This window comes from Ambystoma mexicanum, chromosome 3q (assembly GCF_040938575.1).
Source record: "Ambystoma mexicanum isolate Mex_15411 chromosome 3q, UKY_AmexF1_1, whole genome shotgun sequence".
In the NCBI taxonomy this organism is placed as follows: Eukaryota; Metazoa; Chordata; class Amphibia; order Caudata; family Ambystomatidae; genus Ambystoma; species Ambystoma mexicanum.
Genome location: NC_090926.1, coordinates 528075064 through 528091284, shown reverse-complemented (window position 1 = coordinate 528091284; position 16221 = coordinate 528075064). Strand labels below are relative to the sequence as shown.

General features: G+C 39.3%; 1 protein-coding gene across 5 annotated transcripts in view; it reads right to left on the bottom strand.

Moving 5' to 3' along the window:
* Window positions 1–15943, bottom strand: part of TENM2 (teneurin transmembrane protein 2) — a 3863575-nt gene extending 3847632 nt beyond the window's left edge. For all 5 annotated transcript variants that reach the window (XM_069654289.1, XM_069654288.1, XM_069654292.1 and 2 more), the window contains exon 1: window positions 15278–15943. The gene's annotated coding sequence lies outside the window, so the exon portion shown is untranslated. The remainder of the gene's footprint in view (window positions 1–15277) is intronic.
* Between the last annotated feature and the right edge of the window lie 278 nt (window positions 15944–16221).

Genomic DNA, 16221 nt, shown 5'->3' with positions numbered 1-16221 from the left:
CTGTGCCTTCTGTGAGATAGCTGTCACAATTCAGATTTTGATATAAAATCCGAATAGAGTAAAAAAGAAATTATTTTACTTGGACTGGATCTGTACTCGAGAGAAATGTCTAAAATATAGATTATAAATAAAATCCATTTCAAGTGAAACAACATGGCAAGCTGGAGGAATACCTACAAAACTCACCTTCATTTCAACATGGAAGAGAATTTATGAGATTCAGGTTTAATCCATGGCCAGTTAACGACATCCTAAATCGAAGTAAAGAAATTCAGAATTCTGAAAATGTATGTCTCTTCTGTAAGCATGTGCCCAATGCTTGAATATCTCTGTGCATTGCATTTTATGAAATTTATTTTTGATTGCCAAACTGTGACGAGAGACGAATTGTGGGAAAGTATGTTTTTGGGACAAAAAGTAACTTTACGAATTGTGGTTGTAATAGAATAAGATTTTATATTATGTCCGAATCCCTTTCCTTTTAAAATAGTTATATGAATTTATCGTGAAAGCAACATTTCTAAAAATATTTTTGAAATATTTAAAAAATATTTTAAATATTATAGGAATATGTTGTGTAGAAATAATGTTCTGCTGAAATAGAGTAATAAAGAAATGTATTGTTTTTCTTCTTTAAGTTTATTGCGGATGTTATTCAGCTATATCAAATCAAAAAAGAAAAAAAAAGAAAGATACTATCAAGAGGATCGGGTATATTGTTTCCAGTGAAACCGACAATCTATTTTCTACCCAAAGTGCAGAAGCCATTTGAACATATCCCTAAAGGAAGACCCATACTAAGTGGTATAGGATGGGCCACTGAAAGAATATCTGAATACATTGATAACATCTTGCAACCAGAAGTACCTAAATAGAAAGCGTATCCAAAGGATACTACAGATACAATCAAGATTTTACAACAAATTAATTGGCAACTAGATTATATATTGGCCACGTTGGACGTATGTGCACTTTACATGTCAATCAGACATGACCTTGTAATACAAACTATTGAGTTTGTGTTCAAAGGCAATTCTACCTCACATTACAATCAAGTGATGATTCTGAAAGAGATGCTTAAGGCAACCCTTCATCACAAAATATTTCTGTTTGATGACAACTTTTACCGTCAAAAGAAGGGAGTGGCGATGGGTACGAAATATGCCCCTGCCCTAGCAAATCTAATTATGGGGATGTTTGAGGACATGTTTGAGTATACAGATGAGTCATTTACAGACCAAGTGATTCTATAGGCACGTTACATTGATGATGTGATCATGATTTGGAATGGAACAGCACAAGAACTAGAAGAATCAGGAAGAGCTTGAATCAAAATCAGGTAGGAATTGAATTCACTGGACAAAGTAGTTGAACCAACATGATTTTTTTGGATTTAACTATCCACAAAGTGGAAGTGCAACTACTCACCAAAACATATCGCAAAGAAATAGAAGTCAACTCCACTTTATATGCGACCAGTTGCCACTATAAACCAGTGAAACACAATATACAGACAGGAGAATTTATTCAGGCATGTAGAAATTGCCCAGATCCTTCAAAATTGCATGTGAACTGTTATCTAGATGATTCAAACAGAGAGGATACCAATGGAAACACATCAAAACAGTTTGTGAAAAGGTGAAAAATTAACAAGGGAACAACCCCTGATCCAAAAGGAAAGATCAGACATGAAAAATCAGGAAAAAGTCTATTTCATAACCAAGTTTTGCTACGACAATTATGACATGAGGAAAATCCTGTACAAAAACGGGCATCTTTTGAAGCTGGATCCACACATAACCACATTTGTGGATGAAGGTCCTAAAATAATCTACAGGAGGGCCAGGACTCTGAGAAACAATGTGAGCCCATCACCACTCCCAGAAGACCATACTATTGCAACACAAACCTGGCTAGGAACTGACGCTTTAGGTTTCAGGAAATGTGGCACTTGCAAACTATTTGAACATGCATACGAGAGTACAAACATGTTTCAAGACAGACAAGACATCAGAATGGGAATTAAGGAGAACATACATTGTAGAACAAAGTATGTGGTATATGTCAAAATATGAGTGTGTAAACTTATCTACATAGAAAGTACGATAAGAGAGTTACGAACATGAATAAGAGCATTTGTCTGCAATAAGGAGCTAGAACCCCATGTTTCTGCTTTCACACAATTGGCAAAAAGAACATCAGATGGACAGAAAGCAGGACATCAAATGTATTGGACTACAAAGAGTCACCCTTGGTAGGAGAGGTGGATACAGAGAGAAGCCAGACAAACAGAAGCCAAACTCATTTGCAAATTCAGGACTCTAGACCATGGTCATAATTAAGACAATGAGATGGCTTCATTTCTGTAGTAGCATAAAACAGGATAAATGCAATATATACTGTTAGCCTGCGGCACAACTACAGTAAACTAAAGTAACAGGACCTATAGAAATCACAAGGGTATCACTGTTTTTGAGAACATATATGGAACGTGATGTGCAACTTATCAGTGGCAGTGGCAGTGGCACAACTCAAATTAACCAGAGTATCAGACCAATATAATCCACAAGGTTAACACTGTTCTTGAGAACGCAAATAGGAACTAATTTGCAAGTATGAGGGGCAGCTCGGGTTACTCTAATAACACAAAGGTATAAACGTTACTAACAGGATGTCTTTGACAAGAGAGACAAGTAGTCTTTGGCATTTATGGGGTTTATGAGCAGCACTAATGGAACCAAGAGGTACAGCCAATTAATAATGAAATGGGCAGATCCCAGGTTGAAACCCTATCAGAGGGCTTTTTTAGGAACCACCGGGAAAGATTAATACATACATGAAGAGCGGGTCCATTTAAAAAATGTGATTGAGTAAGTTCAAGATGTGAGACATTTTGGTCACATGAAAGCACAGAGTTATAATTTCTAACACTATGCTTATGATTAACTAAATTTGAATCCAAAATGATTCGGTCCAAAGACAAGTCAACAGTACATATTTGGTTTTTATTTTCTATTTTGCTTTATAATCTGAACAGAATTGGCACTATCCCCATAACAGTTTCATGAGCACTTGAGGTTGGGAATGAGTATATCTGGGACAAGTTTGAAAAATGTGCAGTTCTCAAAATGTGGCGGCCGGTAATGTCAGACCGTGAAAAGTGAAGAGGGCCGTGACAGGGAACCATGGAAACGAAAAGAAACAACAATTACTTAGGTCAGCATTCTCCTGTAAGTGAAAGATACGAATCAGGGTACTAGGAGGCAGCAGTATATACATGCTAACTTACAGTCCAAATATACCTATCGATGCTGCGTCTTCTAATGCGGACGCGAAGTACAGGGGAGATTGTACTTCCATAAATAAGCGAGGTGCAGACCCTAGATGTGAAGGTTCACCAGAATGTAATTAACATGAGAATATGGAGGATGTGTATAGTTAGACACAGATTTTACATATACATCAGCCCCCAATTGAGCATGGGTGGCCACAGTTTGCATGGCAATGGGATTAGTCTGCAATCATATAAGCAGGCTCCAAGATTTTTCTTTACAAACACAGCGTTCAGGACCATTAACGACCTTTAGAGACAGTATAGGTCCAGTTGAGAAACAAGACGCTAAAAGTGCACACTTAATTGAGTTAGACAATGGTGACAAGCAGCAGCATCAAAACTGAATTTAAACAAAATGGAACACCCAAGGTAATAAACACACCAGAAGGTCTTTAACAGGACAGGCAATATTTTGCAAAACAAACTCTAGAAACACAATCATATGTCTGATCTTTTATACATCAATGACAAAGAATATTGCATTGGAGGTGGGATTAACATGTAAGATTTGCAGCAAACAGCATGGGAATGATCAACATACACATATGGTGAGACAAGACTATTTGTTTAAGCAACATTGCTTGAGATGCATATGCAGCAAATGGGTGAATTAAAGGTTAAGAACTTTTGGCACACTTTTTGTTTGAGACTCATGTAAACCAAAGGGGGACCCAGTGGCTAATAAGATATTTACATATATCATGCATTTTAAGACCTCAGGAATGCAAATATTCATTGTATGAAATGTTCTGAGACTAAATTTGACACACTGGAAAGAACTCCAAAAATGTCAACACAGTCAACGTTGGTAGAACAAACATGTAATTAACAAAATGTCAATGAACAAAGTATGCATACATGGGAAACAACCAACACACCTATGCTTTTTTTGTTTGTCTTTTTTCTTTAATGATTGTTTGTTAAATGTATTTCTAACCCTAACACTCCTCCCCTTCACCACTCCTACTTCATTAATATGCTAAATACTAGCTTGAAGATGTAATGCAAATGTTTGTTAAAAGAATTGGCCAGATTTGAAAAAGGCACTAGGTGTTTCGAAACATGTGTCATCAGAGGGCCTCTCTTAAGGGAGTAGTAATATTTTGAATAAAATAAATAGTTTAGAATCAACCCTTAGCTGTGGCGCAACTTCTTGGTGAGGACTCAACACTGCTGTACTTATCGGAGGTGGGGTGTTCACCTGTGTGTTCCTCACATATGCAACACTTTCCACAAGCAACAATCAGAAAACAGGTCGCTAGTCATAATAAGTTGATTGTTGTAACCCCCATGCAAATTCACCATATACTTCTTTTCAAGTTTGATCTTACCTAGGGTGGCAGAGAGATAGAGATAGTTGTCCCTCCAGAAGGACTGCACCATTGTGATTACATATGGCTTCATAATCAGACCACCTGATCTTGTTTTAATGAATGGTCAATGAAACTGTCTTGGTTTCCATAACTGGAAGAAAAAAAAAACTAACAGGGAAAAAATAAATGCCCAAATTAAAGGGAAATGCTCATGTTCTAGTCAGAAAATAATTGGTCTTGTTCAACTCAAGAAATGTGTCTCCGTCTCAAAGTCAACATTCTGCCAACATGTCTATAGTTTCACATCAAGGCGAAAATAGTAAGAACATATTTGATTGATAAACTTTACTTGTGAAATGAATTTGAAGTATGGTTGGATAACATATGCAGGTTCCAATATTGATTAGAATCTATGTGCTAGGTATTTTATTATGTTTAGCTTGGAATCTTAATTTGAGAGTTACCTTAGCAATACAAAACTAATGTGCAAGTGGCTTCCTCAGAGGCTCTTAAAATATATCCACAATCATCAGAAGAACCATGCATTCCACAAAATCTTTGCCTCTAGGGAACATACGCCCATTTCACTGACACTCAATGATCTTCACATTTTAACAGAAAAACAGAGCAACTTGTACAGTCATGTTTTGTATCGGGGTGTATAGATTTAGACTACATTCTCATTACAAGTGATGTGTTTCACATTTTGAGATTCTTTGTTGCCCTTGGTCTTAATGCAGAGTGGGTAACAAAGCAAGGTCACATAAAGTGTTGAAGTGAACATTTTCCACGGAATGCAGTCAGGAGAAAAACCACCATCCTCAATGCTACTTGAATAGGTGAATTCTTTCACCTTGAACCCGTATTTTTATGCTATTTCTACAAACCCCATGTTTCATTGTCCCCTTATTCCACATGTCAATACTGTCCTCTCATTCTTGGGTAAGCAGCAAGTTAAAATAATGCACATTTTAACTTTTGTGTATGACACATACACCACAAAGAAAGAGCAGTTTCACATGCACTTTCAACGTTGTACACATTCTATCACCAGAGGAAAAGCATGACATATACACACATATAAAGAAATGGTCCACCAAACCTTCTGACACCCAAAGTTAATTGCTTATATAATGTTAAAGAACATATGAAATACAGAAAGAATTAGCACAGCAGGTTGACTGCCATCAAGCTCATCCAAGAGATATTTTTGTTTTTTAACAGAGCAGATTAATTGGTTGTAAATCTGTGCAGAAAACCATGTTTGAATATATTAAAATCAATTATGAAATCTGACGAGTTGGTAAATTGAATCGGAAATTGTGTCAATGTGTGTAGCTGATTCTCTGGTTAGGGAAAGCTTCTTTAATAATGAGGTTGCAATTGCACGATTAGGATATTGCTGAAAGGAACACCCATGAAATCATTTATATTTTATGTCAATTTTTGGGGAACAATTTCAGCTTACAGAATCACTGCCTTATTGAGAGGACGTTTTGAGGTAATATATGCATAGGCAATGATAGGAGAAATGATACTTACACCTATACATAGACCAAGATTCTCCTCAGATTTCAGAAACTTACCACTGTGCTTTATTGTATACATATTGGTGGAGTAAACTGGTCATGTAGACAAGATATGCCAGATGTGGTTATTCATTTCTCCAGTGTTGCATTGACAAGAGAATGGATTGGAGTTTCCCAAGCATTATAGAGCATAATCATAATCATTGTCTCCATAAAGTCTGTTTTTTTTCAATGTTCAAAAATTGAGACACTCATCAGTAATGTGCATCAAATGAAATAACATTAAATCAGCAGCAACCCTTTGTGAGTCATTTAAAAACACACAAGTTGCAGATTGTGATATATTTTATTGAACAAGCCTCTTCATCAGATGTTGGAGAGTGAAATGATTTGTAATGATCCACAGCAGAGATCATTCTCAAAATGGAAAAAAAAAGAATTGGCGGAGGAACAGAATGAATGGAATGTAAGCCTGGAATTGCTCTCTTATCTGAAAGGCCATATACACTTCTGGAAGCAGGTGACACAATGGGTTGGCAACAGTACACATTCTGAGAGTAGCCTTCAACAGAAAAAGGGACAAAAAAACGGATTCTTTTCACATGTAATTATTAGGTAGGTGCAAATAGTCATAAGGTGGGCCCTGCTAGTTTTCTAAAATGACTGATGTTATTTAAAATGGCATATTGGATTGAGAGGTTTGCAAACACATAGGGCCTAATTCACAGATCGTTTTCCTATGGGATTGCGCCATTGTAAAATGCTTCTGTGGATCAGGCCCATGATTGTGAAATGGGGTAAATTTGTATGTTAATCACAGAGACTTTTAAAAAGTGTTTTGCAGCCTCAAAGTACCGTCCAGGTGTTTTAGTGATTCTAATGTATCAGCTAAGGCTTCCTGGCTGGTATACACCTTGGCACTACAATAATGTGCTCTAAGGTTTAACTGATGCAGTCTCCAATGCTACCTCGCTATTCAGACAACATAATGTGAACATCGATCTCTTGTGAAAAACAAAAGTTCCAGAAAAACCATTACTAGATCATTACATGCCAATGCAACACAAATAATGTGACATCTTTTCGTTTGTAATTCAATTTGTTAAAGCACACCCGCAAGGGGGCAAAAAGGACACAACTCAAAGGTGTAGAAGAGTCATTACTGATTACATGAAGCAGGGAACAAACTGGCACGTGATTCCACCTTTCATTGTGGGGAAATGATAATGGTCACCTTTTCCAGCACACATGATGACCAGTCATAGTGTAATTACATCTGCATTCATAGTTGAGCAACCTGTAGCACCAGTAGAACATAGCAACATTTTATTGCATACACATCACATGGCGGTCCATTAACTAGAATTCATATTAGTTTGACATTTCTTGCTATTTGGAAATTGACCCTGCCTACAAGTTTGATTTTTAAGGAGCTATATGGTGAACTTGCACACACACGTTGGTATGTCATCATTTGTCCTGGTATGAGATATTGCAATGTATACCATTTTACTAGACGCGGCTCCGTTATAATATGGAACACATTTTATGCTCCAAGTCTATCGCTTGGAGATTACACTTCCTACATGCAGTGAACGTATAGTCACTCGATTCCCTGTTGGCACAATATGGTGACAAACAACCCAATGTTCTGTAGACGGTGTTAGACATGCTGATAAGCGGTTCATAATGCAAAACCCCGATTAATACAGCATTACATGGTAGGGCTATCCAAACATAAAGGTAAGATCATTAGAGTGAGACTGAAAGAGGAAAAAAGATTGCAATATTAACAATGTTTGTGTTCGTATATTTTTTGGACATAGAATTAAGAAAACGTTATGAGTAGAAAGGATCTCTTATGATCATAACAGTCTGCATGTAAAAAGGATACATTTGACAAACAAATAGTGAGGTTGTCCATATTAAATGGGGACAAACAAGTACACAAAAATAAAATGCTTCTATAGTATAGTCCAGCAAACAAGTTAGATTAATTAGTGGTTTTGTATTCAATACATGAGACGTGTTAAAACATTAATAAATCAAGGAGGACCTTTGATCCACATTACATGAAGTGTTCACCAATATATCATGAAGAAAAAGAAAACTTGTAAATATTATCCCTCTTGACACATGTTGAATCCTAAAAAGGTCAGTACTTGGGGATCATTTGAGAACAGTTGAATTATTTATGTTATGACTGCTTAGCCATATGTATTCCCATTTTACATTTATGTTTCAGACATGGCATACATCGTACGCACAATGGTGCCACAAATATAACTTCCATCATAAATCATTATCCTGTCCTGATGAAGGTTGCCTCATATACATAAGAGGACACCTGGGATGTGTGTACCTTGAGGATCAGCATGGCCAAAACACACTGTGTCGACATATCTAACTTGAGAGTGCATTCCAAATGGACATTAAAGTGCTACAGGGGGGCAGCCAAATTCATAGGAGTGGCAGTGTTCTTCGTATGCAAAGATATAGCCACACAGGAAATCAGTACACTGAAAACTTTTTGAGTCTTATAGTTTTGCCCTTGCCCTAAAATGTACACTTTTTAAATAATTAAAACAACATTTTGTCAATGGTTTCCCCAGATGTTGATAGTTAGATTAACATGCATTTGTGTTATTCACATATTGGTACTAACCTAGATGCACACAGGTTTTTGACGGAATTGTAGAATTGTAGTTTTTTGTATCATATGATTGGCACACAAGATCTGTTGATGAAATTGTAATTGTTTCCAATTGTAATTGTTTACACTGCTGATCGTAGTGGACATACAATGGTTTTAATAGAATTGACCCAGTCTGGAAATGTATACAAGGGAAATGCATTTTGTATTGTTCTGTATGAAATTGGATTATGAATATATGATAAATGTGAATTCAAATTTTCTCTAAACTTTTGATTGTGAGGAAGTTGTATTTTAAATAAAATAATGGTCTCCATGCATTAGAGTGATAGATCAGAACACATGTGAGGGTGGAGTTGCCTACTGTTGCTCGAGATTGCATGGAGAATTATGCTACAAATCTGAAATTTTAAGTCAGGTATGGCACAAGTCCAGTCTGAGGACTTAAACATTTACATTGTTCAAAATGTACCAGAACATCAGCCGCAGGAAACTGCCGAGACCTCTTCAGATGGAAGAATAATATATTCAAGGACAATAATGCATTGTAGTTATTGTGGAAGGATGAGGATCATATAAACTAGGACATAGGAATATAGTTTTCCACTTCAATTAGCTAATCACAAAATTCAGAAGAGTTGCTGGATAGGAAGTACGTTACACAGGTGCATAACTAAGCATGTCTCCTGTTCACCAAATCACATGGTAGTTTGTCCAGGTCATTCAGCTTTCCTTCCTTACAGCATGTACATGTTTATGTTGCTCGGGATGGACATTGTATAACGATGTTTAATTGGTGAACTTTGTTTAATTGCACATCAACGCATGTGTTAAATAAATAGTTATTTTAAGAAAATCGAAAATGGATTACCAACAATGTGAGTGTAATATGCTTTTTAATGTTTTATGTGGCGGTGATAAAGAAATCCCTATTTTAATGTAGAATGTACAAAATGGAACATTGTTCTTCCCCACAAACACGTTAAAATGCATATATAATAACAAAATGTAGATATAAAATAACAAAAGACACACTATTATCATATAGACTGGGTTTTCCCCTTTGCTCCTGCCAAACACTGCTTGTTTAGCTCCTGCAAGAGATGCAAAAAAGGAAAAGGAGTATATGAATAACCATAGCGAAATCATGACCGTGAACAACGAAGAACAAGACATTTCCTAGGAAAAACGTACACATACAATTATAAGAGTGATATGATCAGTCTAACCACATAAACAAATAACGGCAACTCAAACACAATTGTTTTATGTAAAATAACAAACCTTACATTATTATATTCAAATTTGCATTCTTGGAAACACAAAAGGGCCTGCTTTGGGCACTTTGAATTAAATGTTTTATGACGCTAATACTAAAAAAAACAGCAATACACACATAGTAGCCATTAGTAATCATGTAAACTGTACCTAAATAATGCATATTGTGCACACACAAACAAAAAATAGTAATACAAATGTTTAATGGACAGTTATACAGAAATGTACATATAACGTAACAATAGGAACACCTTATCTGATTGTATAATTAACAAATAATGTGTGGTTTGGGGTATGACATTTTATAAATGAAAGAGGAGAGAACATGATTCATCCATTGGCCTACCTATTAACAAGACAAGCCATCACCAGGACCAGATCTAAGGATCTCAGAGTTCATCTTCATAAAAAGCAATCAATAAGCACACATCGATTAATTATGATAGGTGTTGTCTTTTAAAACCATTGTGTTGTAGGTTATTTACAATACGCCATGCCACGTATGCTGGCATTTCATTTTTATGATAGTGATTTCATTCATTATTTAAGTAAAAATATCATACAAGTCTAGTAAATTGAAACCAAGTGACAAATTGCTTAAGTAATTAAGCAGTTCTCAAACCAGCTTTGTCGTACGCCTGTTAACATTTAGTAGAGAGCCAAATCAACACGAGATTCCCAAAAGTAAATCACAGGTGTACCTGCTGTTAGCAACTCAGCTGTGATGCTCTTCATAGCCAATCAAAATCATGTATCATAACATCATAACTTTCCCAGGATAAATTACATACGTCTCCAATGTGGGGTTTCACAGTTGTGCGGCTTTAGCCACCTGGGTGGAATTCACAGAATCAAACAAAGAACTGTATAGTTCACAGCAAGGCCATAACTCCCCAACTTGTCAATATACTAACATATGCTAATGTTGATACCGTGAAATTAACACAGATCTCCTAACATCCAATGGCTCAATGTTAGGTTTGTTGTTGTACACCACTGTTGGTATGGAAGAGGCAGACGGGATGGGGAGCTACTGCACTTTTGAAAATGCTAGGCTGAGAAGGGAGCCTGCATTCTGCCCTCTCCCATCCACAAGCCAAGTATACAGTTTTAATAGGGTCATCTCACCACCAACAGACGTCACTTGAAGGTAACACATCTTAAAGCATTTGTGGAAATAGCAACAGAAGATCTCACTTTCTACAGCCGCGCAACCTAAGGATACCACCTGGTCATCTGCAGAGTGAAGACGGAACACAAGTGTGTCAGTATAAGAGGAGAGTTTTCAGCAAGTCTACCTGAAGAAACACCAGTCTAACTGCCTACCGCAGTATTGTGGGAGTAACATCAGGGCCACAGGAGAACACTGGTGATCGATTATTACTCATGCATCAGTGACAGCATGCTCCTTATGTCATGCAGATTGAGAGTACTTCAGTACTCCATCCTCAAAGTTCTCACTAACATGCAGAAAAAATAAGTGTATATTTTTATTTCATAAATAGATACTTAAGATTTTACTTGGAAAGTTGTAGGTAAATGGTACAAAAATATATTAGTGTATTATTTCATAAATGATTCAGTTTTAGTAAAAAAAAATGTATATGAATATTCCATATAAAAATGTATATGCAATGGAAAACTAGTGTGAACCACAATGACCACCAATGGTGTGGTGCCAGTTAGACTCTAAATTCTAGCACACATACATTCAATACCAACAAGATTTGAAGAAAGCAAACAATGTGACAGGTGTATATCAAAAAATAACAAAGCACATAAATCAGAACCCTCAACCACAAGAGTACAACATACCCATCACCTCACAAAAAAGTGACAGTGAAAAACCTAAAACCATAGATCTAATTGCCAATATTTAGAAATGGTATGCAGCATAATGGCCTGTGTACTGCTGCAGCTTCGACCCCTTTCATGAAATAAGGACACATATATATTTCGGCAAATTGGCAGATTATTGCTGTAGGGATTGCTGTGATTCTTTCATCTGGTGCTAAATGAGAGGGGATATGTTTTTGTATGTATTGTGAAATAGTACCTGGGATATCCCCTTTAAATCTGGGTCCCTCCTTTTCATGTTCTAAATGGCACATTTGATCATAGAAATATACCACATTGTTTAAACAAGATTGGTGATAGGTTAAACCGTGTTTTTGTAGGAATTGAATTCTGCACAAAAGTCAGAGAAAAAAAATAACACTAACACTTAAAAAACATGAGCCTAGCCCACTCATGACCACAATCGAATTTTCCAGAGAAATAAAAATGTAATCAAGTATTTTAAAGGCACATGATTAAGTAAAATACATTACTGTATACTGTTAATTAATCTTGCAAACGCTGAAACCCTGAAATATACACGTGTATGTGGTTAGATTATTTCATTCAGTTCAATGCAATGGGATGAAGGAGAGGTGCGAAGTGAAAACGTTAAAAAATGCATTAAAAAAAACATTAAAATATTAATGAATGCCACCGGTCTGATCCGAACTGCATGCAGCTTAAATCTTGACTCCACATAAGAAGGGAGGATGCCTGGAATATGTCGGGCTGCATGCTGGAGCAGATGCCAATAGAAGCATCAGTGGCACTTTTATATTAGCATTCCAAATTGCACATTAACGAGAATTGATTTGGCAAGACGGTGCTCTCAGGTTGGCTTCATTGCAAAATAAAAGACATGTGCGCGCGGGCACTGTGCACAACCTGCATCACACACAGTTTGTCTACAGAGAAAGCAAAGAAACATCGGACTCGAAAATTGCAAATGGAATGGGACCAATTATTAAGCATACTAATCAATATTCTTTAAAAATCACAGGGGGCGTCATTGATGGAATGGTACTCATTTTATCTTGGACAGGCCTGAATTTCAACAGGTAACTCTCGCGTTACATACAGCTCTCTGCTTTGGATGGCAAGCCTTAATCCTCTGAGCCTTCTTAACAGTTCATTGAGAGGGTTTGTCTGCGAGCATGCTGGATTCCGAAGCCTTAATACCCTTTGCAACTAGCCTACTTTTAATCCAGCCGGTTATTTAAATGGGGGCCTTTGGACAGCCGGTGGGAGTGAACTATAAAGGCACACTTCTGTGCACCTCCCCTCTTGCATAAATTCGGGGGGCCCACACTGTAGATCCTATGCTGAGATCGATATTAGCTCCCTCAACGGACATTTCACAACCGTAAACCGAATTGACTCGTTCTCAGCAGCCAATTTGTCATCGTATTGACCCTCTGCTGCTAGTATTGACCAGGACATGGCCATGGTAGTAAGGCACGTGGCAAGCCAGTCTTGCGTGCCTTAATTAACAGGTGGTGAGAGCGCTACGCTCTTGCAAAACTACCCCTGTCTATAGAATGCCTTTGGCGTCGGTTTTTATGCCTGCCATGCTTCCAGGGACATCCTTACTCGTTTTTTTTTGTTACACCATACGGTACTTGGCCTTAAAGCAGCAGTAACAAGTATTGCTGTAGTGTTTTAAAGACAGTCGCTGCGGATACCCAAGGCAAACTCTATTCATAGGGAGTGAACAATGCACCTGTCTGATACAAAGGCCTAGGGCGCCTGGCCAATCAAATGACAACTGAGGCACTTTGATGTTCGCTTTAGCTTCTATTGCACTGGTGCCTTATGGTGACAGGGGCATTTTGGAATGTCTGTTACCAGTCTACATATACTTGAATGTATTAATAACAATTAAACGTCACGTTGCCTTAAAACTCAAATGCTTCCAAAAGTAACTCATAATTGGGTGTTGCATGTATGCCCATTCCAGGCACTGTTTAAGTTTTGTTTCCCCTAAGCCACTACCTTTCTACAATCTGGAAACAAGCACCTGGGAAAATGACTCTTTCATAACCCAATACATATGTCATCACACATAGAAATGTCGGTTACTTATTAAAAAGAACAGGTATCAAGTAAAGTCCATTCCGGTTTTCCAGTAAGGTCAAATATCAGCAGTCACAACAAAGTGTAAGGTGACACCTGCACGTCGCACGTCTACAACTCGCCACCACCTTATGTCTTAGTCCTTCGCCCGTGGGGGGCACGGGGGGGGGGGGGGGGGGGGGAACCATTGCCGTAGCGTACAAGGCCGGCTGTTATTCAAATGGCAATGCTGCCATGTGGTGTGGCTTTGTTTTTCAAAATAGTCCAGGTACTAGGGCTGACTCGGCTCGCTGGCAGTTCGGGGAGAGGCTTGCACTACTCAATCCTCTCCCAGACTGCCGCACTGACAGCAGAGGTTACCAGCTGCCTCTCGCTTTCAATTCCGGCGACGTGCTGCGATTTCCCTGACCAGCTTTCGCGAGCATGCAAAGGCGAGCGCCAGCGATAAACATCCCTCATCAACCTGCCAGTCCTGTGCAGAACCACGAGCCGGCCACGTCGGCCGGGGCGAGCCGGGCTCGTGTGCATTGTCTCGGCAATTAGAGCGCATGCCATGCCAGCCACCAATCTCGGGCCGCTCCAAAATACATTATTACACGCAATTTAGCAACAGCTCAATCACGGGAGACATGACAGCACGAGGGGCATTAAAGCACTCGCGGCTTTATTATCCGTTCAGAGTGCTTTGCATTACGCTGTCTCCCAGGAGTGGAGTGCAGTCCCCTCCCGCCGGGCTCCGAACAATGCCCTCAGTAGTCATCGGTTATCACAGACACACTCTCCCCTCGTTCAACTCAGCGGCAACAAACCGGCCCCCCTAATTAATTCACCTGCTATCACAGACACCTGGGCCATAACCCCTCCCTTTGAAAAACCTATCCTCCAGATCTAAGAGCGATGTAGTACAGCTTCAAGTAAATCAGCCGGGAATCTCACATACTATTGGGATAACTCTGGGGGTACACATCGACCGTAGACAGCATGCTTGTGTACGTTTGCGCTGTGTACTACTTCCAAAAGTGCAACATGAGACGTTTTTATAAAAGTGTGGAGCTACTTTATTGTAATCATAATCACCACAACACAGACATAATCTATTTTTAAAAGGACAGCAAGCACACCCGGCTACCAAACCCCAGACATACCAAGCCAATCATTATCATAATATAGACAACGTGTGCAGCTGTAAACTCTTGGGCAGACGTGAAAGAGAGAGGGAGAACCAGGACCGCAAAATAAAGTATTGAAAGCGCATTACCAGCACGCCCAAGCCGGTTTCCTACACCACTTTCTCCGACGGAACTTCGCTTGTTTTCATCTTTGTTCTTGATCCAAAATTCCTCTACTTCCACAAAAGGGGGCAAAGGCAAAGACGGTGGCCTGCGCACACCTCTGAAGGAGAAAACAACCCCGTGCAGGCAGGTATTGTATCCGCTGATTTCTCCTTGAAATCCTCCTGGTCCTCCACGTCGCTGTCTCCGGCTCCCTCTCAGACCGCCGAGCTGCTCAGCAGCAGACGGCTTAGAGCTTCACCCCGCAGCCTCTGCGTTTAGCCATCAGCAGCAACAGCAACAGCAGCAGCATCAGAGCACAGGCAGCAACGCAGACCCAATCCACGGGCTGCATGCAGCCTCTCAGAGAGCACACACACACGCAGAGCCGCTGCCAGCACCAGCCTGCTGCCGCTGAAGCTGCTGCAGCGCTGGATGCAGGACCTGCTGCTGGGACTGCCTGCTCCCCCTGAGCCCCCTGTCAAGGGCAAGCGCACGTAGGAGGGCAGACACGCGTGTGCTGCCTACGCGGGTAATGATTTCGGGGAGAAGGAGCTACAGCTGCCTCCCCGTTTGGTCCATAAACACCTGCCGTTTGCAGGTGCACCTCCTGCATACATGTGTTTTTCAGACGCGCGCCCCCATGCCCTGTCAATGCAAGCACACTAACATAGGCCGATTAAAAGTGAAAGAGGCGGGTGGGAGTGTCACTGTCATGTTTTCTTTATGAGGGAGATGTGGGTGGCTGGCACATGGGGTCTTACTGTACGTAGGTGTCTCATGAAGAGAATATTGAATAATCATCTGAGGCTGTGGGGCTGCCAGAAACAAATACTTGCAGTGATTCCTGTGTAGTGGTTTAAGAAGACTCGAGAGCCACGCTGGCTACCCTTACAATTGACGTGTGCCATCCCCAACCTCAACAAGTTGT